Consider the following 21,983-nt stretch of genomic DNA (forward strand, 5'->3'; position numbering starts at 1 on the left):
ATGAATCATAATTGTGGATGCCTAACCCAAACAAAATTTAATAATAGTTGGAGATTGAAATGCAAACATTGGAAAAGGCAAGGAAGGAAATATTGTGGGTGAATACAGGCTGGCAAACTCAATGAGTCGTTCCCCTCTTTCATTGAAAGAGGGGGGACCTCTCATTGAAAGAGGGGACATTGAGTTTTCCATGAAGTATAATTTAGTAATTGCCAACACACAGTTTAAAAATCATAATAGAAGAATAAATACATGGAAAGCGCCAGGTGATTGTGCAAGATATCAGGTTATATCATGGTTAAACAAATATTTAGAAATCAACTCGTTGACTGTAAAGCTTACTTTAGAGCAGATATTGATAGCGACCATAATTTAGTGATAATGAAATTTAGATTGGGGGTTTAGAAACCTGAAAAAAAGGTGCCAGATGAATCAGTGGAATTTAGAGAAGCTTGATGAAGAGGAGGTAAAGAAGATTTTTGAGGAGGACATCGCAAGAGGTCTGAGAAAAAAGATAAGGAAGAAAATGTAGAAGAAGAATGGCAGAATGTTAAAAAGGAAATTCTTAAATCAGCAGAAGCGAACTTAGGTGGAACAAAGAGAACGTTAGAAAACCTTGGATGTCAAAGGACATATTGGAACTGATGGATGAACGCAGAAAGTATAAGAATGCTAGTGAAGAAGAAGGTAAAAGGAACTATCAACAATTAAGAAATACTATAAACAGGAAGTGCAAATTAGCAAAAGAAGAGTGGATTAAAGAAAGTGTTTAGAAGTGGAAAGAGAAATGATCATTGGTAAAATAGATGGAGCATACAGGAGAATAAGTTCTGGAGAATTTTGTGGTACATAAATTAAAATCTAATAACGTGTTAAACAAAGTTGGTACACTGATTTATAATACGAAAGGCAAAGTCGATAGGTAGGTGGAATATATTGAAGAGTTATTCGTTGGAAATGAATTAGAAAATGGTGTTATAAAGGAAGAAAAGGAGGTCAAAGAGGATGAAAGGGGAGAAACAATAATGAGAGATCTGAATTTAAGAGAACATTAAAAGATTTGAATGGCAGAAAGGCTGCTGGAATAGACGGAATACCTGTAGAATTACTACACAGTGCAGGTGAGGAAGCGATTGATAGATTATACAAACTGGTGTGTAATACTTATCATAAAGGGAAAGTTCTGTCAGACTTCAAAAAGAGTGTTATTATCATCATACCAAAGAAAGCAGGAGCAGATAAATGTGAAGAATACAGAACATTTAGCTTAACTAGCCATGCATAAAAAATCTTAACTAGAATTCTGTACAGAAGAATTGAGAGAAGAGTGGAAGAAGTGTTAGGAGAAGATAAGTTTCAGGAAAAGTACAGGGACAAGGGAAGCAATTTTAGGGCTCATATTAATAGTAGAAGGAAGATTAAAGAAAAACAAACCAACATATTTGGCATTTATAGACCTAGAAAAGGCATTCGATAACGTAGACTAGAATAAAATATTCAACATTTTAAAAAAATTAGGGTTCAAATACAGAGATAGAAGAACAATTGCTAACATTTACAGGAACCAAACAGCAACAGTATAATTGAAGAACATAAGAAAGAAGCTGTAATAAGAAAGGGAGTCTGACAAGAATGTTCCCTATCCCTGTTACTTTTTAATCTTTACATAGAACTAGCAGTTAATGATGTTAAAGAACAATTTAGATTCACAGTAATAGTACAAGGTGAAAAGATAAAGATGCTACGATTTGCTGATGATATGTAATTCTAGTTGAGAGTAAATAGGATTTAGAAGAAACAATGAATGGCATGGATGAAGTCCTACGCAAGAACTACTGCATGAAAATAAACAAGAAGAAAACAAAAGTAATGAAATAACAAAGATGGACCATTGAATGTGAAAATAGGAGGAGAAAAGATTATGGAGGTAGAAGAATTTTGTTATTTGGGAAGTAGAATTACTAAAGATGGAAGAAGCAGGAGCGATATAAAATGCCGAATAGCACAGGCGAAACGAGCCTTCAGTCAGAAATACAATTTGTTTACATCAAAAATTAATTTAAGCATCAGGAAAAGATTTTTGAAAGTGTATGTCTGGAGTGTAGCTTTATATGGAAGTGTAACTTGAACAATCAGAGTACCTGAGAAGAAAAGATTAGAAGCTTTTGAAACGTGCTGCTATAGGACAATGTTAAAAATCAGATGGATGGATAAAGTGACAAATGAAGAGGTGTTGCAGCAAATCGATGAAGAAGAAGCATTTGGAAAAATATAGTAAAAAGAAGAGGCAGACTTATAGGCCACATATTAAGGCATCCTGGAATAGTCACTTTAATGTTGGAGGGACAGGTAGAAGGAAAAAATTGTGCAGACAGGCAACATTTGGAATATGTAAAACAAATTGTTAGGAATGTAGGATTTTAATGGGTATACCGAAATGAAATGACTGGCAATAGATAGGGAATCTTGGAAAGCTACATCAAGCCAGTCAAGTGGCTGAAGACAAAAACCCAAGATTTGATAATCCATTTTTGTGTTTTGAAAACTTGCCCTGCCATTTTGAAGGAGTTCTAAAAGATAAAATAATGTTCAGATGGTAATGTATATAAGCATAATAAATATTTAATTATAGATGCAAGGTCAGTGTTTTATTAAGTTTCCTCAGAGTAGATTAAAATTCTATTTTTCCATGAGTTTATTTTTACAGACATTCCATCTTTCCAAAAAAAAAATATATCAGTTTGTGAAAAATAACAATATCTACCTCTTCAGACCATTCTGAAGAACTGTTTTTGTGAAATACAACACAATACATCAGCCAGTAAGAAAGGATTTACTTTGCATCTATTGTGATTTTTAATCATTTTTCTGACTAGTGAAAGATCTTTTTACTATTTATTCAAAATTAAATATTAATGTTACTATTCAGTTTTAAAATAAACCTAAACTGAAGCATACTCTATATTCAAACAATACAGTCTAATAATATGATAATGCCTTTAACATTTTTAACTTTAATTTCCAAATTTATAAAATTTTAAAATTATCTTTTAATAATTTTTATTTTTTTAATGCTTTGAAAAAACACATGCACATAACAAATACTTTTTGGAAAATATCAACCAAAACAAAGTAATACTAACAAACCACCATTGATGACATCATACTCACAAACATAAAAAAAAAATCAGGATGGTAACATGTATCCATCACGTTCAACAAGCAATAAACAAATTTACATTTCACTAACCCCAATACTCAATTTGCAACATGTCCTCATATGTAAGTTATAAAATAAACACACCTTCAAAGTATATATAAAACCAATCACAACTGACATAGTTATTCAGAACACGTCCAAACATACAGATTTTTCACACGTTAAATTGCCAGTGCAATATACTCACGTCTAAATTGTAAAACTAAATATAACATGTACACCACATGTTAATGTCTGTACTACTATAGTTACAGCCAACATGTTACAGAAAATAAAAAACCAGGAAGTAACAAAAAATATATAAAATCTTACAATAGGAAAAATTAATACAAAATGACCAACACTTCCAGGAGAGAAGAATGTTTATTGTATTCCTTTCAAATCCACAAAAACATACACAAGATCAAAAATATATTAACAAACCACACTGAATAAACAAAGCAACCCAGTATTATACAAATTATACTCTGGTGATTGCACTAAATTCTATTTCAGTTAAATCAATGTAGTTTCTTTACCCACTGACACAAAAAACACATTCTAGCACTACACAAAAGATCTATGAGCTGCTCTTAGGAATTATAACCTGATGATTCTTTCCATAACCAACCTAGTTTTGTGTACAATCACCACATGCAGAAAGAGGGAGGGGGAGGTGGTGGGCGAGTGTGAGGGGGGAGGGGGAGGAAGAGAGAGAGAATGATAGGAAGGAATTGTTTATTATAAACATGTTCATTTAATTGGCAATTTGATTTTGAGTTACACTGATGATGTAGCTGCTATGGAATGGATTTGCTTAAGATTGCTTTTTGTTTGAGGATTATCTTCTCTTCCATAGTACCTGAATTCTAATTATTAATAAGTTTGTTTATTTCATGTAAATAAAATCACTGCTAGTTTTAGCTGCTAGTGTAATTATAATTGACAATGTATGTAAATACAAAAATATGTAATATATTCTGTGTCCATACATCTATCTAGTTTGTCCACAACACACACTCTCTTTCTCTCTTCTTCTTCCTTTAAAAAGGAGTGCAAACCCTTTTGTAAAGGAAAAACATCATTGGATATAATTATACATTTTATCTTTGCTAATAACTAATTACTTTACCATCTTCATAGCAGCGCTATTGCTCTATAAGGTACTGTAATCAGTCCAATTTGGGCTTATGTGGTTTTTACCAGATCTTGACATTTTGACACCTAAGGAACCCAAAAAATCAGATGGAAATTTTCTGGATGTTAATGTTTGAATGTACGAGTATGTTTGTGTGTGTGTGTGTGTGTGTGTGTGTTCAGTGTTGGCCTCTAAATCACCTTATATCTCCAAAGTTACTGGACCGATTTTTACCAAACTTAGATTACTTCTACATATTGGGCATTGGTGCCATTAAATTTTCAATTTAAAAGGTTAAGGGGGTGAGGTTGTATAGCAAGGTCACCCGCAGTATCTTGAGATTCCGCCTAATTAAGATTATATTTTTCTTAGGCACATTTGTTAATAGTTAAAAAATAACTATATTTGCAAAAAAACTTTACAAAATCACATTGATACCCCAAAAAATGCTCTAACTACTGCTATGTTGTGATGTCACAGGTGAGCAGTAAAATTAAATAAATGAATAATATTTAAAGTGTAAAATAGTAACTTGGTCTGGCTGCATCTCAAACTCGATTGCCCGATTGATTCAGTACCTGGTGTGTTAAGCTTCGCGGCTACAACAGCTGCCGATCGCGCAAGCGAAATTTGTTCTATGTAAGTTGTGAAATTACATTTTTTTAGTTATTGGCGACAGTCACCGCTAGTACCGCCAGACCCGCACGAATTAAATACGGTATGCGCGCGCGCTTTAGTTAGAATCACTGAATTAAATAAACGAAAAAATTTATTTAAATAAAATATATATTTTTAATTAAGTTGTGTGCGTAAAGCCGTGAATCAAAAACAATACACAGCTGTACGATTTACCCGGAACGCAGCTTTAGCCGCGTGTCGAAAGGTCCTACAACATATTTTATTTGCTATTGTGTAAAATTATTATGTAATGTCCTTTATTTATCTTTATGTAATTTAGATAATGCATCTATGTTTCTTTATCTGCAAATTTTTTACTACTTTCAACCCAATGTCACTACTTTTTAACCCTTTTTACTATTTCTACCCAATGTCTCTTCTCTTGTTAGTTGTTTCCTTTCTTAACTATATTCATTTATTTTCAACTGAATTTTCTGTTGTATTTCTAGACTTATAATTTTTTTTTTAAATTCTAACTTTACATTCATTCTCTCTAAATTTTTCATTAATCCATTTAATTATTCTCATTTATTTCTTTCTTATTCTTCAATCTACATCATTACTAAATTGTGGTAAAGTTTTACATATCTGCTCTATATACACTTTGCCATCTGCAATTTATTCCAAAATCTCTACCTAACAAATTCATAATTTATCTACTACCTTTTTGTATTCTCTGGTTTTAACCACATCTATCTACTTTATGATTTTTAAATAGGGTGTTAGCAATCCTTGGTTTGTACACTGTGAAAAATTTTAAAAACCTACCTCTCATTTCTTTGACTTAGCCTTTAATCTCCAACTACTTTTCCTTTTATTACTTCATTTATAACATCATTCCAAATTCCTAGTTTCCCAATCGTAGATTTTTTGTAAAATGTTTATAAAAAGATTTTTTTGTCAAAGATTGTTCCTTTAACAAAGATTGAAAGAAATTATTGAAATTGATTTCAGAATTATCAAATTACTTAGGTATTAATGTGAAATTCTGATTTGTCAAAACTGTCAGTCAACACTTATCAGCTATCAGTAGGATAGATGAATTGCCAAATTCGGAATGGATGTGCAGTGATACTATGGATATACAGTGATGTCCTCTGTACAGTTCCTTCCTGCATTAGATACTTTAAAAGGTACTTTCCTGCAATAGGTACTTTGAGTCCTACAGTAGGTACTTTAAAATTTTATTGCAAACATTAGTTATTCAACTTAAGAGGCTATAACTTCTTCTTCAGCAGCTCTATTCAATACAATGTTTAGGTTTTAAACTACACAACCTTGCTGTGGTATACACATACAAATACATGCACATGTGCAAGCACACCCAACCTTAAACATTATCAACTTTGCATGAACAAGTACATTACACACTGCCACTTCAAATGAACAGTCACATGCTTTAAGAACAAATTTTTGGAATACATTACCGACTACGATGCTTAAGAACTTTCTAAGATCACAGAATCAACAATCATTTTACACTTAATAAAATGTTTATTAAATTCAGATTAATACTGTTCTTGAAAGTTGTATGCCTCTAATCAGCTAACTGGGTTATGGCTTTCTTAACTACATCCTTTACCAATGATAGGTATACTCAAACAGACTCAAGAACTGCCATTGATTTTTCAAATCCAGCCTTTGCTAGCTTGTTTGCAGATGTGGATACCTGCCACGTTTTTGTGCCTCAGGCACAATAATCAGGTAAACATCTGCTCACCAGGTTCAGTAGATAGATCCTAAAAATAGTGCCAGATCATTTAAAATATGTATGTAGAGAAAATATGATTATACCAACTGCACCTGCTAGAAATACTAAAAAAGTAAGCTGTAGGTCATCCATGTAATTTTAATGGTATAAATCATCCATATTTTGGGTGAGTGGTTTCACTCACCCATTCATCATATGATGAATGTATCAACATGATATTATAGCTAATAATCATGATATTATTATTAAGGAATGATACTGATATCATCATGTCAGTCGATACAATCAACTGTTATAATAGGTAAAATGCAGTTCTGCCAAGATCCCATGGTACAAATCCATTTGAAGGTATAGTTACTTGTAGCAATACTTTCAATGCCTACTTGCAACAATTCCAATCTTTCAGGTTTACTTTCACAATTGGAATTCAATTGATAGTATTATTTTAGGAATATTTGGTATAACATTGAACAAAATTAAGATAACTCTTGAACCATAACTAGGATTTCTTTATGAAACTATAAAATCTGGAATTTTGACTTTCATAACATATATTGTTTAAAAAATAGTGAACATCTTTTTAAACTGACTCCAGCCATTATTGTTAATGGTAAAAGTTGTACAAAATTCATCAAATCTAAACTAGCTAAAGGTTTTTTGAGTTTGTGAATAAGCAGTTAATTTACTCAGTTTTTTTAAATAATTTTTACCTTAACTAAACAAAATTTTATATGTCTTTTCTTTCTTACAACTTTTTTTATATCTCACAACTTTCTTCAACATTACTTTATGATGTCCCATGTAGGTATTTTATTTTTTAATTACCAGCATTGTGGCAGTTACAAAAACTGTTGTCACACTGGCGGTACCATCAGTGGGTCGGTCTACTTTTTGTAAGTGGTATAGTGACTCGTTGTGGTCTTATCTGACGACTTCGGTTTTCTGTCTGAAAGTTATACAAATTAAACTCAGGTTGAGGTACCTATTAGGTAAAACCAGGTTTATATGAGAAAATTTTTTTGTAGTTGACTGACAGATTATTGATCTATGTATGAAGTTATCTGAATTCTAACTAATTCTTTTAAATGTAGTACTTATAGAAAGTTATAAACAGTTTATTTTTAAACTTTTGAAAATAGTTTTAGTTAATGAATGAACATAATTTATAAAATACTGACATTTTATACATTTAATAAATTCTACATTACATCCTACATTACATTTTAAGTATAATATAGAATTACTAAAAATATCAAATATAGGAAAAATTTTACTTATATTGAGTTTTTAGAATTATTTTGATTCATATGGTTTTCAGTTTGTTTAGATTCAAGTTGAATATGTGTCTATAAAATATCATCCAATATTAACTTGATCAGTTTAATGATGGAATCTTTTAATTCATTTTGAACTGATTCATCTCTTACTAAATTTGATTCTGCAAGTGCATTAGTTACTAACTCCTCTAAAATTTCAGGTATTGGATCGAACCGAAAATCATCTTCATTTTCCTCTTCCTTTATTTCGTCAGTAAATTCAAAAGAAGCATAATCACTTTTTTTTCCTTGACTTTCATCAGTGATACTCTGGCTTGATTTTAAAATCTGTGTTATAGACCTTGTGATGTCTGTTTCTGATATTTTTTCAATAGAAGCTGTTAAGTCAGCCTCATAATTTAATTTTAGTACTTGTTGTTGTAATTTTCTTACTTTATTAAAAAAATTGGTGCGTTTACATAGCTCTATTACATTTAGCAAGATTTCTGGTGGTGACTGTATAGAATATAAATCTTTTTCAAACCTTTCTTGTAACAATATTTCAGATGAAGTGTCATTAACATCAATCACATCTTTATGAACTTTGTACTTGTGAGTTATTTCTTTGACTGATTCTAACAATATCGCTGTTAAATATTGTTTTATATTGAACGAGTGTGTGATTTTTCCTTTCTCAATGCTAAGTAATGAATTTATTAAGTGGTTGTAGTTTGTATCTACATCCACACGAGTTACAAGGCTCTGATAATGATCACCTCCCAGTGATATAATTGAACCACTGATTTTTTTATCTAAAAGTTTTTCTGTTATATGTTTCCATTTTTTTTTTATTTCTCTAGCAATTTCCTTTATAAATTGTTTTCTTACATTGATGCCTCTACCATAAGGTAATATTCCACAATTATTAATAATAATATCTGACACTGGAGATTCATTGATCACTGCACAATTTTCTAACTCATTTAAAACATAATGTCCTTCAATTATTCTCCTGAAAGTAAATAAAAAATAAATGCCTTATCAAAAAGATTAATAATATAAATTTAGAAACTTATATTTTAAAGACCTATGATTTCTCTGTACATTATTTCAATTTTTATTTAAGCTTGTCCAGGAAGAGTTCAAGACAATACTTGTAATAGATAAAAAAAATTTTTTCAGACTAAATTAAAAGAGAAAGTAATTTAGATCGATCAAATAAAACATAAATTAGTGATGAACAAGATTAAAGAAGAAAGAACACTTTCTTCAAAATCAAATGTTTAGCTTTCGCAGATGAAATAGCCCTACTAACTGGAACATGAGATGAAGCCAAAACACAAAATCTAGAACTTTAAAAACAAGCAGCGAAAATAGGTCTCAAAATCTCCTTTGAAAAGACAAAAATAAAAACTCACGAAGGCACCTTAAAATTGGAGAAAAAATGATAGAAAGAATTTTAAATCTTGGAGAATGGATCAGATGGAATGCCCTTGAGAAAAAGGTGATGGAAACTAGAGAAACTTGAACTAGCCTTTCAACTCACCAAAAATACTAACAAAAAATTTCTATTCTGGAATGCAAAAATACAATACTACAACACAGTAATCAAACCGTTGTATGCAGCCAAAACATTATCAATCACCAACTACGGTGCAATAAGATACTGGAAATTGAAGAAAGAAAAATACTAGACCCTAAATTCCAAACTAACAAACTAATCCACATCAAAAATGAAACCCTACAAAAAAAAAAAAAAAAAGCTCATACATAATGGGAAAAAGAAGAATTGACTTAACAGATATGTCCTCAGAATGAGCGTCAACAGACTAACCAAATAAACTTTTTATTTCCACAATAACAAAAACCAACCAGCCCTGTTTGGTTCAACAAACAGAAAAAGTTCTAATGGCACTCCAAATCACAGAAAGCATGTTCCTGGAACAAACCACCAAAACAATCACCAAGTACACGAAAACTAGGTTCCAAGCCAAACCAAAAGTAAGAGCCAATTCTCCAAAGAATAAAGGAAAGTAAGATTGGAAAGAATGTAACTATACTGGGCTAAATGAAAGGCACAGAACACAAAAATATTCAATACATTGGAAAGATCCAATGTACCCCCAAGACAGGTGAAACAAAAAATAATTATATATATAAAATTCATATGAAATAAATTTGCTGATAATTTCATTTTATTTTCCTATTTTAGTGGTCACATACAGTATTTTACTGTATGAAGTGTAAAAGCATTGCTTTATAACATGTAAACCATTACGCAGTAGGATGTAATATTTCTAATAACTATCCTACAACTATATTTCTAAATAATATATACAGAGTGATTCAGGAAGAAAGGGAAGCTTGAATTAAGGTAAAAAGCTCATAAACATGTCCAAAAAAGCTTTGTAATTGAGTTTTAGCGAGCCAAAAATTTCGTCGATTTCAGTTACCCCGGGAAAATGAGGACATATTGAAATTATTAAGGCGTATTAAAAGGGGATAAACTTCATGGTTTCTTACATTGTTTGATATGAAAAAAAACGAATAAAACAAATCCCAAAAACTGTATCTTCTGTACTTCTCATGACGTCCAACATAAAACAAAAAAAAAATACGGTGAAAAAAACACTTTTTTTTTAGGTTTGAAATACAGTAACTTTGTTAAATGACAAGTGCGTAGATTTTATTATCAAAACTTGTAGAAAATTTAATTCTGGGAAAATTGATGTAACAAAGTCTGTGAAAAACAAAGCAACTTTTATTATTAAAAACAAAACAAAACAAAATGTAACAGAAAATTTTTATGAATTTATAAAAATTAATAACAGCTGGTTTTAGTACAATAGATTTTGACCTTTGAAAATTAAAAATACTTTTAATCTAATTTTTTTAAAAATTTTGTACTGTTTTATTATAAATAAATATTACTAAATTCCATTACTGACATCAGTGCACTTTTCAACTTCCATTACATTTTTCTATTGGCAACCTAATGACATCTTAACGTTCGCTGATGAGGACAGTAGTAATGAGAATGCAATTAATTAGTTCATTACGTGTGTCTACGTTTTGCTTTTATACCTCGCGTATTATCTACCTCCTTAAACAATAATCTAAGGGAGTAAGGTCCGATGATCTAGATGGCCAATTTCTTGGCCCTACACGTCCAATCCATTTACCAGTAGAATTTTCATCTAAGAATTGTCTTACTTCATTCGTGAAATGTGTTTGTGCTTGATCAAGTTGGTAGTATATTTCAATTCGTTTGCAGATGAGAAATTTTCAAGCACTGAAAAAAATTCATTATTTAAAGATTCCAGATAATTTTTTCCGGTGACATGTAGTTCTAATATGAAAGGAACATGTAACACCAAACATTCACCGAAAATCGTTGCTGGAAATTTGATTAAACTACAACATGCGGGCTCTTTCTGACCATCGACATGTATTCGGTGTGTTATTTATACCATTACGGGTAAAAGTAGCTACGTCCAAAAATAGTATAAACGTAATCAATTGGTAATTGTTGTTAACTGATTGAAAAAAATAGCATTAGTCGGCATGGTCACGAAGCTGAAATTGTTGAACATAAGGACGCAGTCCATGAGCGTGTAGTGTCCTCCATACTTTTCTTTTCATTTTTCTGTTTAGCCTCCGGTAATTACAGTTCAGGTATTACTGCAGAGGATGATATGTATGAGTGTAGTCTTGTACAGTCTCAGGTCGACCATTTCTGATGTGCGGTTAATTAAAACCCAACCACCAAAGAACACCGGTATCCACGATTTAGTATTCAAATCCGTATAAAAGTAACGACTTTACTAGGACTTGAACGCTGAAACTCTCTCGCTGGTGAGCGAAGATATTAAAAATTCTACAAAATACTTTACTCATCCAGGATACCTACGTCGTATTCGTTCACTGCAGAAGCCGTAAGGTCTACACAAAAATCCTATCAGCATATTTATGAAAGAAGAGATGAGGTATTTTTCAAAACAAGAATTTAAAATAGAATTTCGCTTTTTTAAATTTACATTCAATTGGAAAATTTAGGTACAGGTTAGAGTACAACAAACAAAAACACTACATAACTTTATTCTCAAAAATAATTTAACACAATCAAGATTATGTCAAAAACAACAGCCTAAAGTTTATTAACACATAACCACAATTTTATGTTAACAATGAATAGTATTCAAATTAATTTTGATGTATACAGTTTTAGCATTGCTAACTCAAATGTCTAAATTTATTGTACTAAACACAAGTGTTTTTAGTACAATCTGTAATTACAGATTGATATGAATCTGTAAAAATTACAGATTCATATCATTTTTCTGTTAAGTTGTGTTCCGTTTTGATTTAATAAAAAAAAAGTTGATTTTTACTTCCTTGTACGAAGTGGATTCCATCCTTGGCTCTTGTAGTGAAAGGTTGTGTCTTATTGTGCTCTGTGATTGTGAGTTGTAACCAGTCCTGCCAGGTGTTCAACAGTTCTTCTACCTGCGTCGCCAGACAATGTGAGAGGGGTCTGCTAGGACATCAGCCGGGCGGCCAGCTACCTGGATTACAGGCCAGTCACATTAAGAAAAGGATAATCCTTTTCTTAATTTTACTTTAACTATTCAATATTTCTAATAATGTAAAGTGAACTCTTGTAGTCATTGTGAATACATTAAGTAAATAGCCTATTATTATAGGACTATTGTGCTACTTTTAAAATAATTTTATTTTTTAATTGATTTTCTTGTCAGTGATTTTATTTTACAGCAAGTGTAAATTAAGTTTAATTTTAATTTTAAAATTTTTCTTCCTTATTTTCCTCAATGGAAGGAAAAATAAGGCCTCCTCCACCCCGTTCTCCCACCACGGAACTGTCCGACGGTGGAGAGGAAAGCGGGTCTGGCGCTAGGAAGCGCCAGAAACGCCGGGACTCCGCGCCTCCTATGGAGGCGGAGCCCGTAGCGGGCTGCAGCAAGGCTGCAGCAGCCGCCAACTCGCAGGCTGATGATGGGGCCCCATCACAGCCTGCTACCGTCAGGCGGGAGAAAATCCCGCCGATAATGCTGGACTGCCCGAAAGAGTGGCCAGCATTGGCGAGGGACATAAAGTCGAGGATTGGGGGGCGCCTGGTGGCTAAAAGCACCGGGCTCTCGATAAGGCTGCAGCTGGGCAGCGAGGCGGATTACCGGGCGGTGCAGAGTTTTCTGCACACGAAGGGAATCGCCTTTCACTCCTTTCAGCTCCCGAAGGACAGGGAGCTGAAGGTGGTTATACGGGGGATCCCCTATGGGGCTGCCCCGGAGGAAGTAAGGGAGGAACTGACCTCCCTTGGCTATGAGGTGGTTTCGGTTAAGAAGCTCCTCACAAGGGACGGTCGGGAAACCCCGACCTGCCTAGTGGCCCTTAAGAGGACCCCTTTGGCCCGGGCCATTTATGACCTTGGCAGTATTTTTTACTGCAAGGTCGCAGTGACTGCATTTGTGTCACGAGGGGGGCCACCCCAGTGCCACAGATGCCAGAAATTTGGACACTCGTCCAATTACTGCCAGAGGGCCCAGCAATGCGTAAAGTGTGGTGGAAACCACGACACTTCTGCCTGCGTCAAGCCGCGTGAGGAACCAGCCTCATGCGTCAACTGTAAGGGGCCACATCCGGCCAATTACAGGGGCTGCCCCTATTATAAGGAGCAGACAAACAAAGTCAAGGGACTTAAAAAGCCCGCGACTTTGGACGGCCGCAGCTGGGCCCGTGTTGCCGGTGGGGGAAAAACAGTCCCCAAACCGGAGGTGCCGGCACCCGTGGCCAAAGCGGTCGTGAAAAAAGGGGAGGTACCCTCCCCAACACCCGCCAAGCCAAAACCGGCGGCAACCACCAAGAAGGTGGTGAAACAAAAGGCGGCGACAAAGCCGGCCCCGGCGAAGAAGGCCAAGCCTTCCTCGACGGGAAAGGCAAAGCCGGCCCCGGCGAAGAAGGCCAAGCCTTCCTCGACGGGAAAGGCAAAGCCTGCTCCGGCTGGGAAGGCCAAGCAGGCTGTTAAAAACACTGTGGCCCCGCGCCCCACCAAAAGGGCGGCCGCGCCAAAAGGCACCCCCAGCGGCAATCCGAAACCGGCAACCCCGTTGGAGACCACTGGCATGGACTTCCTGTCGCAGATGACAGTGAAGGATATCCTGCCAAATATCATGATGGTTTTGCCACGCCTGCTCCAGGCAAAATCTCTCAAGGACTGTATTCAGTCCTTAATAGAGTGCCTCATGGCTGTACTGTCCAGGTATGGTTAGGCCCACCCTCAGACTCTTGCAGTGGAACGCCAACTCAGTAGTAGGCCGGACGGAGGAACTATGCCGTCTGGCCGAGGATCTACTGATAGACGTGATACTGTTGTCTGAGACGTGCTTGAACCCAAACAAGCAACTGACCCTTCGGAACTATTTTACATATAGGACGGATAGGCCAGTTCGACCCGGATCTCGCACCTCTGGTGGAACTGCGGTTTTAGTCCACAGACGCCACATGCATACGCGCGTTGTTCTTCATACAAACGTGATGGAGCAAACGTGTGTGCATGTGGAGCATCTGGGCACGGTGTATCGGCTGGTTTCGGCTTATAGCAAGCCGAACGACGCGGTAACCGGCGCAGATCTGGATGCCGTGCTGGAAAATTGGGATGGCCCCGTGATACTCATGGGCGATCTCAATGCCAAACACGTGTCATGGAACAGCATTCTGACAAATCCGAATGGCAGATTGCTGTACGAAAGGGCGAGAGCCCGCCGCTTGGTCGTCGTAGGCCCTGAGGTGCCCACGTTCGTGCATCGCTCAGGCAGATCTAGGCCTGACGTGCTGGATATCGCAGTCATGAAGGGGGGTACTCTCCCATTCATGATTGAAACGATACAAGACCTCAGCTCGGACCATTCCCCTGTCCTGTTGGAACTAGGTCAGGCAGGGGGTGGCCGAGATCCCCCGCCTATACCCCGAAGGTCAGTTAACTGGAAAAGGTTCTACGAAACCCTCCAGCGGGAGTACAGGCCGGTAAATCCTGAGCTCCTGAACACCCCGGAGGAAATCGACGACACTGTCGGGCGCGTCACGTCGTCAATGACCGAGGCCCTGGCAGGCAGCTCATCGGCCAAGACTCGAGCAGTTGTTCGAAACGACCTCCCTCCTCATATCTCCGAAGCCATAACGGAGAAACGACGATTGAGGAGGAGATATCGAATCACCCTGTCCCCCGCTGATAAGCGGGCCTTTTATAATCAAACGGACAGGGTAAAACAACTGCTAAAAAGCCATCGAGAGGATTCGTGGAACGAATACCTCGCCTCGGTCTCTGACGACATCTCCTCGGTGTTCAGGTTGAACAGGAGACTGCGAGAAGGGAAGAAGCCTCGCCATCCGGTTGTGGGGCAGCGAGGTTTTCTTGCATACTCGGAGGCGGAGAGGGCCGAGGTATTCGCCGATACCTTGGAGGAGCAGTTCACTCCAAACCCCCCTCCCGCCCCGAACGACGAGCACACAACCGAGGTGGAATCCTTTCTTGTAGATTATTTCTCACAGGTGGAGGACGCCCCTCTAGAGATTGACCAAGTCACTGAAGCGGAAGTTTCCGCAGCCATTAAGGCCACAAGCCCCGACAAGGCCCCGGGTGTCGACGGGATCAGCGCCCGTGCATTCCGGAACATACCGGCCTCCGTGATTACAGCAATTTCGGTGATATTCACGTCCATTTTGTACGTTGGATATTTCCCGAATTGTTGGAAAACGGCCAAAGTCGTATGTTTACCCAAACCGGGGAAAAGTTTACTTTTCCCACGGAATTATAGGCCAATCTCCCTGTTACCGGTATTGTCTAAGTTGTTCGAGAGGATTTTTCTCGAAAAACTGAGGCGATACATGGAGGGAGAAGTGCGGCCCGAGCAATTTGGGTTCAGGGAGGGTCACTCAACCACCCTCCAACTGGTAAAAATAATAGACGACCTTGTCGGAGGCCTGAACAGGAAACGGGTGACTGCAGCCGTTTTTCTGGATGTGGCCAAGGCCTTTGACAAAGTTTGGCATAGCGGGCTGCTTTATAAGCAAGCGCGATCTGCGATCCCCTACCGCTATGTCAGACTGATGCGGTCATATCTGCTAGACCGACATTTTGTCGTGCGCGTAGGGGAAACGATTTCCTCCACCAGAGGAATAGCCGCTGGGGTTCCCCAAGGAGCAGTACTTTCCCCGTTCTTGTACACTTTGTACGTGAACGATATGCCGCTGTCGGAAGGGGTCAAAACGGCCCTTTATGCAGACGACACGGCATATTTCTACGAATCCGCAAATGTGGATTACGCGGTCCGGAGGCTCCAAAGGCAGCTGGACTTAGTGGAACCGTGGCTCGACATGTGGAGAATCAGGGTCAACGGTGAAAAATCGGTGGCCGTGATGTTCACATGCAAGACACGAAAACCGACCAGAGAGCTGGAAATCTCAGGGGAGAAAATCCCTTTTGAGAAAACAGTTAAGTACCTGGGGGTGGTGTTGGACAGGCGGCTTACCTTCGGCGAACATGTAAATTATGCGACCCGGAGGGCTAAGGCCGCCAGAGCCTCGCTATACCCAGTGCTGAACAGTGCCAGCCCGTACCCACTGGCAACTAAGCTCCTCATTTTTCGGCTGTACGTACTGCCGATTCTAACATATGCTTACCCGGCATGGGGGGCAGTGTTGAGCTCCTCGCTTCAAAAGAAGATCGAGGCCGTCCAAAACATCGCGTTGCGGACGATCTTTGGAGCTCCGTGGTTCGTCAGGAACGCCACTCTCCGATCTGATGCGAGATTTCAATCCGTGTCCGAGGTGGGGGTGGCGCAGGCGCGCAGACTGTTCGGGAGAGCGGCTGTGTCCGAACACAGTCATCTTCGGGACATCTGCCGAGAGGACCCAACTCCGACAGTTGTAAGGAAGCGGCCTCACGCCGTACTGGACGAACCACCGTGATGGTGTGGTGCGGTAGCCGAAAATCGACAAACCAGGCTTAGGGGCCTCCATATCGCATGAGCCATAAACGGAATAGTGCGTCAGACGCGTTTCCGGGGTCGCGAGTGAAAAGTTTTCGCGAGTTATATAGTTTGAAGACGTCAAACACGGTAAGTCGCGCATAAAACAAAAACGCGGTCTAAATTAAAAAAAAAAAAAAACTTACAGTAAGACAAAATATCCCAGCAATTGCGACTCCTCCGGAAAAGGGGACGCATTGCTCCCTCCTTATAGCTAGTGCCCCGTTGTGGCGTATTCCTGCTAGCCTATTAAAGAGTTAGCACCGAAAGGACTTCAGTGGACGGTCTGAAGGGGAATTACGTCGGGAGGACAGGCTTTATAAGCCTAGCCTTCCGCGGTCGGCCCATGAAATGGGTTCGATAACGCTGGTTTAACAACGGATTGGAATGCAATTAAATCCGTCTTAAATTCACTAAAATAATAATACACAAAACTTGAAAAATTAGATCCGTGATTAAAAAATAACCCTTTTAAAAACAAGCCCGATTAGAATGATCCAGCAGCAAGGGACTCTGTCCAGGTTCTGCGATAAAGTAGGGAGTAATAGACTCCTGCCAACTTTGCATTCCATTCCATTCCATTGTACGAAGTAATGGAAGTATTGTGATCGCGAAAAATTTCGGTTTTCAAATTTCAACAGAAATATCCATTTTGACCTTCCCTGAATCTATTTGACTAGTTTCGGCGTGACGTCTGTACGTACGTATGTATCTCGCATAACTCAAATATGATTAGCCATAGGATGTTGAAAGTTTGGATTTAGGACTATTGTAACATGTAGTTGTGCACTTCCCCTTTTTGATTGCGATCGACTGAACCAAAAGCGTCCAACAACGCCCAAAATCCAAAGCATTTGAATTTTGGATTTGCTTAACTGCAGTAATAAGTCCTCATTGAAAGTTAGTCAACGATATACATAAGTGGTACTTATTTTCATTGGTTCCAGAGTTATAGCCAAATAAAATTTTATTTAATGAATTATTTGGATCTTACAAGGGGAAGGCACTTCGGTTAAAACATATTAATAAATATATGGTTAATAAAACAACATGTTTTATTAACCATATTATCAATTACCATATTACCATTATTATCAACCACTGATTATAAAAAAAGTTTTGCAATAAATAATAATTCAACAAAATAAGAAAAAATATCAGAAGTTATTTAAAATTTCATGTACTTTTCATTTTAAAAAGAAATGTGTATATGTAATTTAATGGGCGTACAAGGAAGTCATGTGGTTCCACATCAGATTTGCTTTCATAGACTTTATTGCATCAATTTTCTTAGAATTAGATTCTCTACAAGTTTTGATAATAGAATGCATGCATTTATTAGTACAGCATATTTTGCATGATTGAAGAGATACAGCGTATTTTAAAACAAAGATTTGGATCTATGTACACTTTGTATTTGGACCTATGTATGAATATTTAATCTTACAATAATTGAACCTTTAATTTAATTTATCATTTAGCAGAATCTTTGAATGTCCGACATAATGCACACATGTCATAAGTAGAGTTACGTATGTGAACTAATTTTCTTTTGTCAATGATAAAATTATTAATGCATTCTCTGTACTTGATGTAAATAACAGTTAAATAAATTATAATATTTCAACTACTTTGTAAATTAACTTTTAAAATTAATTAATTAATCAAATTAAATGTCTTAATATTGTAGCGAGTTCGCGGCTCGATCAGGATATTGAGAGATTGACAATTGAAAATATTTACATGATTACAATTTATTAGTTAAGAACATAAGTAAAACAAGACAAATCAATAATAATAATTATTAACGGACGGAAGGGAACGCAAGGATAGCGGGAGTTAATTATTTCCTTACAAGGTGCAGATCCTGTATAAATGTCCTTTGCTGCTGTGTCTTTCTTTTTATCGAATATTCTCGGGCCTTCATCCCGTCTATCTCTGGGGCTTTATCGGGGCTTGTAGCCTTGATAGTCGCAGTCACTTCTGCTTCAGTGACACGATCTATTTCGCGGGAGGCATCCTTTACCTGGAAGTAAATCCTTTTTCGCGAAGTAGTCCGCGAAGAAAGACTCCAACTCGGTTGCATGGTCGTTGTTCGGTTTGCAACGCAGGGGTTTGCAGTGAACTGTTCCTCCAGTGTGTTCGCGAAAACCTCCGCCCGGTCCGACTCTGAATAAGCCAAGAAACCTCGTTGTCCCAGTATTGGGTGACGAAGCTTCTTTCGTTCACGTAGCCGTTTTTTTCAGCCTGAACACCTATATCGTGACGAGGTAATCTCTCCAGATTCTTCGCGATGCTTTGTCAGCAGCAATTTCACCCTACCGTTTGTCTGTAAAATTCGCGCTTGTCGTCGGGGGGCAGGGTGAGGGGATATCTCCTTGTCAACCTGCGCTTTACGAGAGGTCGTATGGCCTTCTCCGTGGTGCTGTATGATACGGTCTTGTTTATTGACAACGTGATGCGATCGACCGTGTCGTCGATTTCCTCCGGTGTGGTCATAAGGTCTGTAACTACCGCCTAAAATCCCATTGGAGAGCCTCATGGAACCTTCTCTAGTTCACTGACCTTCGAGATGTTAATGGAGGGTCTCGTCCGACCCCTACTAGACGCAACTCTAGTAAGACTGGAGGAGAATGGTCCGAGTTGAGGTCCTCGATCGTTTCTATCGCGAACGGTATTGGCACCGCCCTCAGAATCGCAATATCGAGCACATCAGGTCTCGGGCGACCATTTGTACTCACGAAGGTGAGCACTTCAGGGCCTGTACCTGCCATTAGCGTTTATTAATTTGCTATTCCAAGACGTGGCTTAGTATTGAGGTCGCCCACGGGTATCATGAGCCCATCACAATTTTTCGCCACGGAATCCAGGTCAGCGCTGGGTACCGCTGAGTTTAGCCAGTTATATGCCGAGTTTATTGGAAAAGCGTCGTTATACTAGATGCTGTACATGTATGCAGGTCTGTTCCATGACGTCGGTTTGGACCTCAACTCGCATATGCGTCATTCGTCTGTGGACTAAAATAGCGGTTACACCGTTGGCAGGGCTTCCATGTGGCACTACACTGTCGGTTCTGTAGGTGAAATTGTTCCGAAGGGTCAGTGATTTGTCCGGCTTGAGATGCGTTTCTGCTAACAGTATCACATGAATTTTTAGGTCATCGGACAGACGGCATAGCTCCGCTGTCTTGTCTGCTACAGAACGGGCGTTTCACTGCAGCAATCGCAAAGTTTGCCTAACCATACCGGGTAAGTAAGTTCATAAGGCATTAATCAGGTACTGGAGTAGGTCCCTCATAGATTCCGCCTGCAACAAACAGGGCAGTACTGCCAAAATTTTGGGCAGGACGACATTTATTGACATCCTCGACAGACAGTCGTTCCCGGCGCTCTCCTTCGACGGCGCGGTTTCTGGCTTCTTTCCGCCATTCCAACCCCGTAGGAAGAAGACACCTTGTGACGTTACCGATAGCCACACCACCCTCTCCTGAGGGGCTTTACCGGATGTCGTCTTTAGACCCTCTAACTGATTACATCATAGTCATCAGCCAGGCCTCGGTCGGGATGCCACCGATGTAAATGCCTCGGCAGACATCTGCATCAGTAAAATACATATAAAATTTTGCCTTTACGTAGGCTTCAAACGGACATCTTCACATCCGACCTAACATCTGACCGAAACCGCAGAAGCGCGTACCCCGCGCCTGGTAAAGATTTAACAACATCGTTTGTGACAGTGAGTGTCTTAGAAAACGAACGAGTTTAAAGTTAAATCATTGCTACACTCATGCTAATCAAAATTGTTTTACGCAACATAGAAATTCAGACCTACATCCAAATAAGTCGACCAGTTGAGGCCTAACAAGAGGAACGCAACCTCATTCCGGTCCGCGCAGGAGCCGGGGACAAACCCTGCACTCCCACCCGGTCCCATCATGGTGTCTCGCGTGGTATTATCAAGTCACGATCAGGACCGCCACCGGTGGAGGGAAGCCACGCTCCCGGTCGCACGGGCTACCATACCCCGGCAGCGTTGTCACCCCCACCAGCGGGATCCCCAAATCACATCACAAGCAATACCAATATAACCGTGGCACGATACCAATGCGCCTACCTCCAACCAATCCAATGCCTAAGCCGGAACCCTAGTCACCCGGGATCCTACCTCGATTAAACTCCCTCTGCAGACCTACACACCGCAAGGGCGTGAAGAAATCCAGCCACTATAGACTACTCCTCGCGGATCATCCAGTTAATAAGGAGATCCAGAAAGGAATGTATTCTCTCAAGTTCCCTAACAGCTCGTGAACTTTCGATCTCGTATCGGGGACAGACGTAGACGACGTGGTCCACTGTATCATCAGTCCCGCAATCCAAATCCCGCATTTACTCAAATCCACCAAACAAAACCTAGCCAAACTCGCCCGAAAGCCACCATGCCCGGAGAGAAACTGTGTGATATACTGATTGGGAGAGACCCGCCTATTCGCGCGTAAATTAGACACTATAAGAAATATAACATGCTTGTAGTAACCTGTGAGGGATTCCTTCCACCTGACCTGCCAAGACGCAAGGCCCCGGTCTTCAATCTCCTGCTTTCGTTCTGACGTCAGTAGGTTATTTACCTTGAAAATTTAGCGTTCCTTACGCTCATTAGCCAAGATATCTATTGGTTTGACTCCGGCTATAACACAGACTACCTCCCGCGAAACTGTTCTATAACCGCCTATAACAGCCAGAAAGAGGAGTCGCTGGGCTCGCAACAAAATGTCCGCCCACTACCAAAAAGCCATTCGGTGAGCCCAGACAGAGTAGCATACAGCATAATAGCTTCGCTGACACCTTTGTTAAGGATACGAGTGCTACGGTAATTCAACCCCTAATCGGGATGAATGACTCTACGGATTCCATAAAAAGCATCAGCGGCCTTTTTTGCTACATACTGTAGATCATTGAAT

This window comes from Lycorma delicatula, chromosome 5, assembly GCF_047948215.1.
Source record: "Lycorma delicatula isolate Av1 chromosome 5, ASM4794821v1, whole genome shotgun sequence".
Taxonomy (NCBI): Eukaryota; Metazoa; Arthropoda; class Insecta; order Hemiptera; family Fulgoridae; genus Lycorma; species Lycorma delicatula.